The following is a 9150-nucleotide window of genomic DNA, read 5'->3' on the forward strand; positions in this document are numbered from 1 at the left end:
GGTAACAGTAATATAAGTAATGTTTTTGGTATTTTGTAGTGATGATAGTAATAACAACGGGAAAGTAAATAAGCGAAGAACAATATATGGAAAGCTCGTAGGCAATGGATCAGTGATGGAGAATTATGCCGGATGCGGTTCATCATGTAACAGTCATAACCTAGGTGACACATAACTAGCTCCAGTTCATCAATGTAATGTAGGCATGTATTCCGAATATAGTCATACATGCTTATGGAAAAGAACTTGCATGACATCTTTTGTCCTACCCTCCCGTGGCAGCGGGGTCCTTACGGAAACTAAGGGATATTAAGGCCTCCTTTTAATAGAGTACTGGAACAAAGCATTAACACATAGTGAATACATGAACTCTTCAAACTACGGTCATCACCGGTAAGTATCCCGATTATTGTCACTTCAGGGTTAACGGATCATAACACATAATAGGTGACTATAGACTTGCAAGATAGGATCAAGAACTCTCATATATTGAGAAAAACATAATAGGTTCAGACCTGAAATCATGGCACTCGGGCCCTGGTGACAAGCATTAAGCATAGCAAAGTCATGGCAACATCAATCTCAGAACATAATGGATACTAGGGATCAAACCCTAACAAAACTAACTCGATTACATGATAGATCCCATCCAACCCATCACCGTCCAGCAAGCCTATAATGGAATTACTTACGCACATCGGTGAGCATCATGAAATTGGTGATGGAGGATGGTTGATGATGACGATGGATTCCCCTCTCCGGAGCCCCGAACGGACTCCAGATCAGCCCTCCCGAGAGGTTTTAGGGCTTGGCGGCGGCTCCGTATCGTAAAACGTCATGAATTCTTCTCTCTGATTTTTTTCTCCCCGAAACACAATATATAGAGTTGGAGTTGGAGTCGGAGTCGGAGGAGCTCCAGGGGGCCCACGAGGTAGGGGGCGCGCCCTAGGGGGGCAGGCGCGCCCCCCACCCTCGTGGACAGGTGGTGCCCCCCTGGCCTTCATCTTTTGCAGGTTGTTTTTATATTTTCCAAAAAGTTGCTCCGTGAAGTTTCAGGTCATTCCGAGAACGTTTGTATCTGCACATAAATAACACCATGGTAATTCTGCTGAAAACAGCGTCAGTCCGGGTTAGTTCCATTCAAATCATGCAAGTTAGAGTCCCAAACAAGGGCAAAAGTGTCTAGAAAAGTAGATACGACGGAGACGTATCAACTCCCCCAAGCTTAAACCTTTGCTTGTCCTCAAGCAATTCAGTTGACAAACTGAAAGTGATAAAGAAAAACTTTTACAAACTCTGTTTGCTTTGTTGTTGTAAATATGTAAAGCCAACATTCAAGTTTTCAGCAAAGATTATAACTAACCACATTCGCAATAATGCTTAGGTCTCAAGTTTACTCATATCAATAGCATCATCAACTAGCAAGCAATAATAATAAATCTCGGATGACAACACTTTCTCAAAAAAATATCATAATATGATGTAACAAGATGGTATCTCGCTAGCCCTTTCCGAGACCGCAAAACATAAATGCAGAGCACCTTTAAAGACCAAGGACTGACTAGACATTGTAATTCATGGTAAAAGAGATCCAGTCAAGTCATACTCAATGTAAACTAACAGTAATGAATGCAAATGACAATGGTGCTCTCCAACTGGTGCTTTTTAATAAGAGGATGATGACTCAGCATAAAAGTAAATAGGTAGGTCCTTCGTAGAGGGAAGCAGGGATTTTTAGAGGTGCCAGAGCTCGGTTTTGATATAGAGGTGAATAATATTTTAAGAAGTATAATTTCATTGTCAACATAACAACCAAGAGATGGCGATATCTTCCATGCTGCACACATTATAGGCGGTTCCCAAACAGAGTGGTAAAGTTTATGCTCCCCCTTCCACCAACAAGCATCAATCCATGGCTTGCTCGAAACAACGAGTGCTTCCAACTAACAAGAGTCCCAGGGGGAGTTTTGTTTGCAATTATTTTGATTTAGTTTGCATAAATCATGGGACTGGGCATCCTGGTGACCAGCCATTTATCTCGTGAGTGAGGAGCGGAGTCCACTCCTCTTGAGAATAACCCGCCTAACATGGAAGATACAGACAGCCCTAGTTGATACATGAGCTATTCGAGCATACAAAACAGGATATTTATTTGAAGGTTTAGATTTTGGCACATACAAATTTACTTGGAATGGCATGTTGATACCGTATATAGGTAGGTATAGTGGACTCATGTGGAATAACTTTGGGGTTTATGGAGTTTGGATGCACAAGCAGTATTCCCGCTTAGTACAGGTGAAGGCTACCAAAAGACTGGGAAGCGACCAGCTAGAGAGCGACAACAGTCATGAACATGCATTAAAATTAATCAACACCGAATGCAAGCATGAGTAGGATATAATCCACCATGAACATAAATATCGTGAAGGCTATGTTGATTTTGTTTCAACTACATGCATGAACATGTGCCAAGTCAAGTCACTTAAATCATTCAGAGGAGGATACCACCCTATCATACCACATTACAACCATTTTAATAGCATGTTGGCACGCAAGGTAAACCATTATAACTCATAGCTAATCAAGCATGGCACAAGAGACTATGATCTCCAGTTGTCATTGCAAACATGTTTATTCATAATAGGCTGAATCAAGAATGATGAACTAATCATATTTACAAAAACAAAAGAGGTCGAGTTCATACCAGCTTTTCTCATCTCAATAAGTTCATCATATAATCATCATTATTGCCTTTCACTTGCATGACCGAACGATGTGGATAATAATAATAGTGCACGTGCATTGGACTAATCTGGAATCTGCAAGCATTCAATAAACAGGAGAAGACAAGGCAATATGGGCTCTTTTGTCAGATCAACAATAATGCATATAAGAGCCACTTCAACAATTTAATTATGGTCTTCTCCCATCGACCCCCAAAGGAAAGAAAAGAAATAAAATTATTTACGCGGGAGAGCTCCCAAAAAGTAAAAGAAGAACATGAAATCTTTTTGGCTTTTCTTTTTAATTACTACTACAAGCATGGAAAGTAAACTAATTAAAAGCTACAACTATTCTTTTTGGTTTTTCTTAAGGTTTATCAAACACACAAGAAGAAAGCATAAAAAAGAAAATAAACTAGCATGGATGATACAATGAAAAAGTATGAGCACCGACATCTAGCAATGAGTGTGTGAACATAAATGTAATGTCGGTGGGATATACGTACTCCCCCAAGCTTAGGCTTTTGGCCTAAGTTGGTCTATGGCCACGGTTGGCCTGACGGATATCCATAATAATAGCTGGGGTCGTACTGCGATGAAGAAGAAGACTCTGATTGCCATTGGCTGGCAATCATCTCCGGATCCCACTGGTAATTAGACTGCCGTGAAGGATCAACTGGTGGTTCCGGCTCTGGCTCCATAGCTGGTGCAGGGTTCCGGTAGGCGTGAATAGCCTTTAACAGAACAAGGTACTGGCCTGCAGATAAATCAAATAAAGAAGGAGCAGGAAGGGTAATAGTATCAGGATGATGTTTATCAAAGAACAATTTGTATTTAAGCTCTCCTTCCCTATTCTTAATAATAAAATCATGTGCCACCATACTTTTGTAATCTAAATAAAAACGAGGCAGCACTTTTTCTTCCTTCTCATAATGCCTAATAGGTATGTTAAAATGTGTAGCTAGGCATGAAGCATAGATGCCTCCAAAGATGGGGCCCTTGGTACGGTTCAGACTTAACCGTTTAGCAATAATGCCGCCCATACTAACAGAGTTATCACCGTATAAACCGTGGAGCAAAATAATAATGTCAGGGACACTACGGTTTCCACAGTTTCCGCGACCAATTAAACAACGACTAACAATTAATGTAAAATAGCGTAAAATAGGAAAATGTATGCTAGTGATTCGTGCATCAGAAACATTCCTTGTTTCCCCTACAGTGATAGTGTCAATAAACCCATCCACATCCTCACGATGTGGTTCCTCTGTCTTGCCCTCAAAAGGGACTAAACAAACCCGACAAAAATCATAAAGTAACATCTCCTTATGCTCATCATATAAATGAAACTCCACCGTAGGTGGTGAGCTCCTAGAATGGAAATGAAAGTTTTGCACAAAGATATTTGTGAGTAAGAGATACTGATCGCGTTGGTCGTGGAGGAAAGCGGTGAGGCCTGCATTCTTAGCCAATTCATGAAAATCTTCATAAATCCCGGCTGCTCTCAAGAAATCATCGGAAGGCCATTCACATGACTGAACCTCCGTGGTGCGAGGCAGATTATACTTATGCTTCAGTGCCTTTTCCTTCGAGCTTCAGCTCGATGAGACCCTCAAAAGTCTCTTCATCATTTTCTGAAAAATTCTGAAATTTTTAGTAACTTCAAAATAAAAGTAAACCAAACTCAATAATATTGATAGCAACTACTCCTACAAGTGCCCAGGGCCTATATCATGCATCAAAACTACTTTTGACCATATAAATTTGACATGCAAGCTCAAGAACAGGGTCACCCAAGCAGCAAAAATTTGAAATGAATAAAGAACTAGAACAAAAACTAATTGGACCAATGGAGGAGTCACACACCAAGGAACAATCTCCCCAAGCAGTTTTGTGAGAGGTGCTTTGAGCAAGGAGATCGAAAATGGCAACAAAATGAGCTAGAACTCGTGCTTGAGCTGGATATTCATGTTTGGGGGAGGAAGAAGGAGTGTGTGGGTGAAAGGATAAGTGGAGGAGGGCCACCGTAGGCCCACGAGGCAGGGGGGCGCCCTCCACCCTCGTGGGCAGGTGGTTGACCCCCCTATTGTGTTCTCAGTGCCAAATATTCTCAAATATTCCAGAAAAAATCCTATTTAAATTTCAGGGCATTTGGAGAACTTTTATTTTTGGGGTATTTTTATATTGCACGGATAATCAGATAACAGACAGAAAAATACTATTTTTATTTTATGTAATATAAATAACAGAAAGTAAAAGGAGGGTACAGAAGGTTCTGCCTTCTAGTTTCATCCATCTCATGATCATCAAAAGGAATCCACTAACAAGGTTGATCAAGTCTTGTTAACAAACTCATTCCGAATAACATGGAACAGGAGAAATTTCGAATAACACTATGTTACCTCAACGGTGATATGCACATCCCCAATAATAAGAATATCATATTTCTTCTTGACAGTAGGAAGGGGAAATTCAAAACCTCCAAATATAGTCGATGGATTTTTTCCAATAGAGTTGATACTATGAACTTGAGGTTGTTTCCTCGGAAAGTGTACCATGTGCTCATTACCATTAACATGAAAAGTGACATTTCCTTTAGTGCAATCAATAACAGCCCCTGCAGTATTCAAAAGGGTCTTCCAAGAATAATAGACATACTATCGTCCTCGGGAATATCAAGAATAACAAAGTCCGTTAAAATAGTAACGTTTGCAACTACAACAGGCACATCCTCACAAATACCGACAGGTATAGCAGTTGATTTATCAGCCATTTGCAAAGATATTTCAGTAGGTGTCAACTTATTCAAATCAAGCCTACGATATAAAGAGAGAGTTATAACACTAACACCGGCTCCAAGATCACATAAAGCAGTTTTAACATAGTTTCTTTTAATGGAGCATGGTATAGTTGGTACACCGGGATCTCCAAGTTTTTTTGGTATTCCACCCTTAAAAGTATAATTAGCAAGCAGGGTGGAAATTTCAGCTTCCGGTATCTTTCTATTATTTGTAACACTATCTTTCATATACTTAGCATAAGGATTCATTTTGAGCATATCAGTTAATCGCATACACAAAAAGATAGGTCTAATCATTTCAGCAAAGCGCTCAAAATCCTCATCATCCTTTTTCTTGGATGGTTTGGGAGGAAAAGGCATGGGTTTCTGAACCCATGGTTCTCTTTCTTTACCATGTTTCCTAGCAACAAAGTCTTTCTTATCATAACGTTGATTCTTTGATTGTGGGTTATCAAGATCAACAGCAGGTTCAATTTCTATATTATTATCATTACTAGGGTGAGCATCATCATGAACATTATCATTAACCTTATTACTAGTTTCAGGTTCATTACCAGATTGTGTTTCAGTATCAGAAATAGAAATATCATTTGGATTCTCAGGTGTTTCAGTAATAGGTTCACTAGAAGCATGCAAAGTCCTATCATTTTTCCTTTTCTTCCTTTTAGAAGGACTAGGTGCATCCACATTATTTCTCTGAGAATCTTGCTCAATTCTCTTAGGGTGGCCTTCAGGACACAAAGGTTCCTGAGTCATTTTACCACCTCTAGTTATAACTCTAACAGCATTATCATATCCTTACTATTCAATTCATTGAGCAAATCATTTTGAGCTTTAAGTACTTGTTCTACTTGAGTGGTAACCATAGAAGCATGTTTACTAATAAGTTTAAGTTCACCTTTGACATTAGCCATATAATCACCCAAGTGTTCAAGCATATTTGAATTGTATTTCAATTGTCTATCAAAATAAGCATTAAAGTCTTCTTGCTTAGCCATAAATTTATCAAACTCATCTAAGCATGGGCTAGCAAACTTAGTAAATGGGATTTCAGCTTTATCATATCTATAGAGAGAATTTACCTTTACTACCTGTGTCGGGTTATCAAGACCATGAGTTTCTTCAATAGGTAAAGGATTAAGATCATATGTTTCTTCTACAGGCGGTAAATTAAGACCACGTATTTCTTCAATAGGAGGTAAATTCTTAACATCTTCAGCTTTAATACCTTTTTCTTTCATAGATTTCTTTGCCTCTTGCATATCTTCAGGACTGAGAAATAGAATACCCCTCTTCTTCGGAGTGGGTTTAGGAATAGGCTCAAGAATTGGCTCCGGAGGTGTCCAATTATTTTCATTTGTCAACATATTATTCAATAGAATTTCAGCTTCATCCAGCATTGTTTCCCTGAAAACAGAACCAGCACAACTATCCAGGTAATCTCTGGAGGCATCAGTTAGTCCATTATAAAATATATCAAGTATTTCATTTTTCTTAAGAAGATGATCAGGCAAAGCATTAAATAATTGGAGAAGCCTCCCCCAAGCCTGTGGGAGACTCTCTTCTTCAATTTGCACAAAATTATATATATCCCTTAAAGCAGCTTGTTTCTTATGAGCAGGGAAATATTTAGCAGAGAAGTAATAAATCATATCCTAGGGACTATGCACACAACCAGGATCAAGAGAATTAAACCATATCTTAGCATCACCCTTTAATGAGAACGGAAATATTTGAAGGATATAAAAGTAGCGAGTTCTCTCATCTTTAGTGAACAGGGTGGCAATATCATTTAATTTAGTAAGATGTGCCACAACAGTTTCAAATTGATAGCCATGAAAAGGATCAGATTCAACCAAAGTAATTATATCAGGATCAACAGAGAATTCATAATCCTTGTCAGTAACACAGATAGGTGAAGTAGCAAAAGCAGGGTCAGGTTTCATTCTAGCATTTAGAGATTGCTTATTCCATTTAGCTAATAGCCTCTTGAGTTCGTATCTATCTTTGAAAGTTAAAATAGCTAAAGAAGCTTCTTTATCAAAGACATAACCCTCAGGAATAACAGGCAAGTCTTCATCATCAATTTCATCAGTATTATCAGATTCAATATTTTCAAGCTCTCTAGCCCTAGCAAGTTGTTCATCAAGAAATTCACCAAGTGGCACAGTAGTATCAAGCATAGAAGTAGTTTCATCATAAGTATCATGTATAGCAGAAGTGGCATCATCAATAACATGCGACATATCATAACGAATAGCAGAAGCAGGGTTAGGTGTCGCAAGCTTACTCAAAACAGAAGGTCAATCAAGTGCAGAGCTAGATAGCAGTTCCTTACCTCCCCTCGTAGTTGAGGGATAAATCTTGGTTCTTGGATCTTTCAAGTTCTTCATAATGATAAGCAGATATAAATCCCAAGTGACTCAAAGAATAGAGCTATGCTCCCCGGCAACGGCGCCAGAAAATAGTCTTGATAACCCACAAGTATAGGGGATCGCAACAGTTTTCGAGGGTAAAGTATTCAACCCAAATTTATTGATTCGACACAAGGGGAGCCAAAGAATATTCTCAAGTATTAGCAGCTGAGTTGTCAATTCAACCACACCTGGAAACTTAGTATCTGCAACAAAGTATTTAGTAGCAAAGTAATATGATAGTAGTGGTAACGGTAGCAAAAGGTAATAGTAACAAAAGTAATGTTTTTGGTATTTTGTAGTGATGATAGTAATAACAACGGGAAATCAAATAAGCGAAGAACAATATATGGAAAGCTCGTAGGCAATGGATCAGTGATGGAGAATTATGCCGGATGCGGTTCATCATGTAACAATCATGGCCTAGGGTGACACAGAACTAGCTCCAGTTCATCAATGTAATGTAGGCATGTATTCCGAATATAGTCATACGTGCTTATGGAAAAGAACTTGCATGACATCTTTTGTCCTACCCTCCTGTGGCAGCGGGGTCCTTATGAAAACTAAGGGATATTAAGGCCTCCTTTTAATCGAGTACCGGAACAAAGCATTAACACACAGTGAATACATGAACTCCTCAAACTACGGTCATCACCGGTAAGTATCACGATTATTGTCACTTTGGGGTTAACGGATCATAACACATAATAGGTGACTATAGACTTGCAAGATAGGATCAAGAACTCTCATATATTGAGGAAAACATAATAGGTTCAGGTCTGAAATCATGGCACTCGGGCTCTAGTGACAAGCATTAAGAATAGCAAAGTCATAGCAACATCAATCTCAGAACATAATGGACACTAGGGATCAAACCCTAACAAAACTAACTCGATTACATGATAGATCCCATCCAACTCATCACCGTCCAGCAAGCCTACGATGGAATTACTCACGCACGACGGTGAGCATCATGAAATTGGTGATGGAGGATGGTTGATGATGACGATGGCGATGGATTCCCCTCTTCGGAGCCCTGAACGGACTCTAGATCAGCCCTCCCGAGAGGTTTTAGGGCTTGGCGGCGGCTCCGTATCGTAAAACGCGATGAATTCTTCTCTTTGATTTTTTTCTCCCCGAAACACAATATATAGTTGGAGTCGGAGGAGCTCCAGGGGGCCCACGAGGTAGGGGGGCAGGCGCGCCCCCACCC

Source organism: Triticum urartu, chromosome 7A (genome assembly GCF_056163025.1).
Source record: "Triticum urartu cultivar PI428250 chromosome 7A, HENAU_Tu73, whole genome shotgun sequence".
NCBI lineage: Eukaryota > Viridiplantae > Streptophyta > Magnoliopsida > Poales > Poaceae > Triticum > Triticum urartu.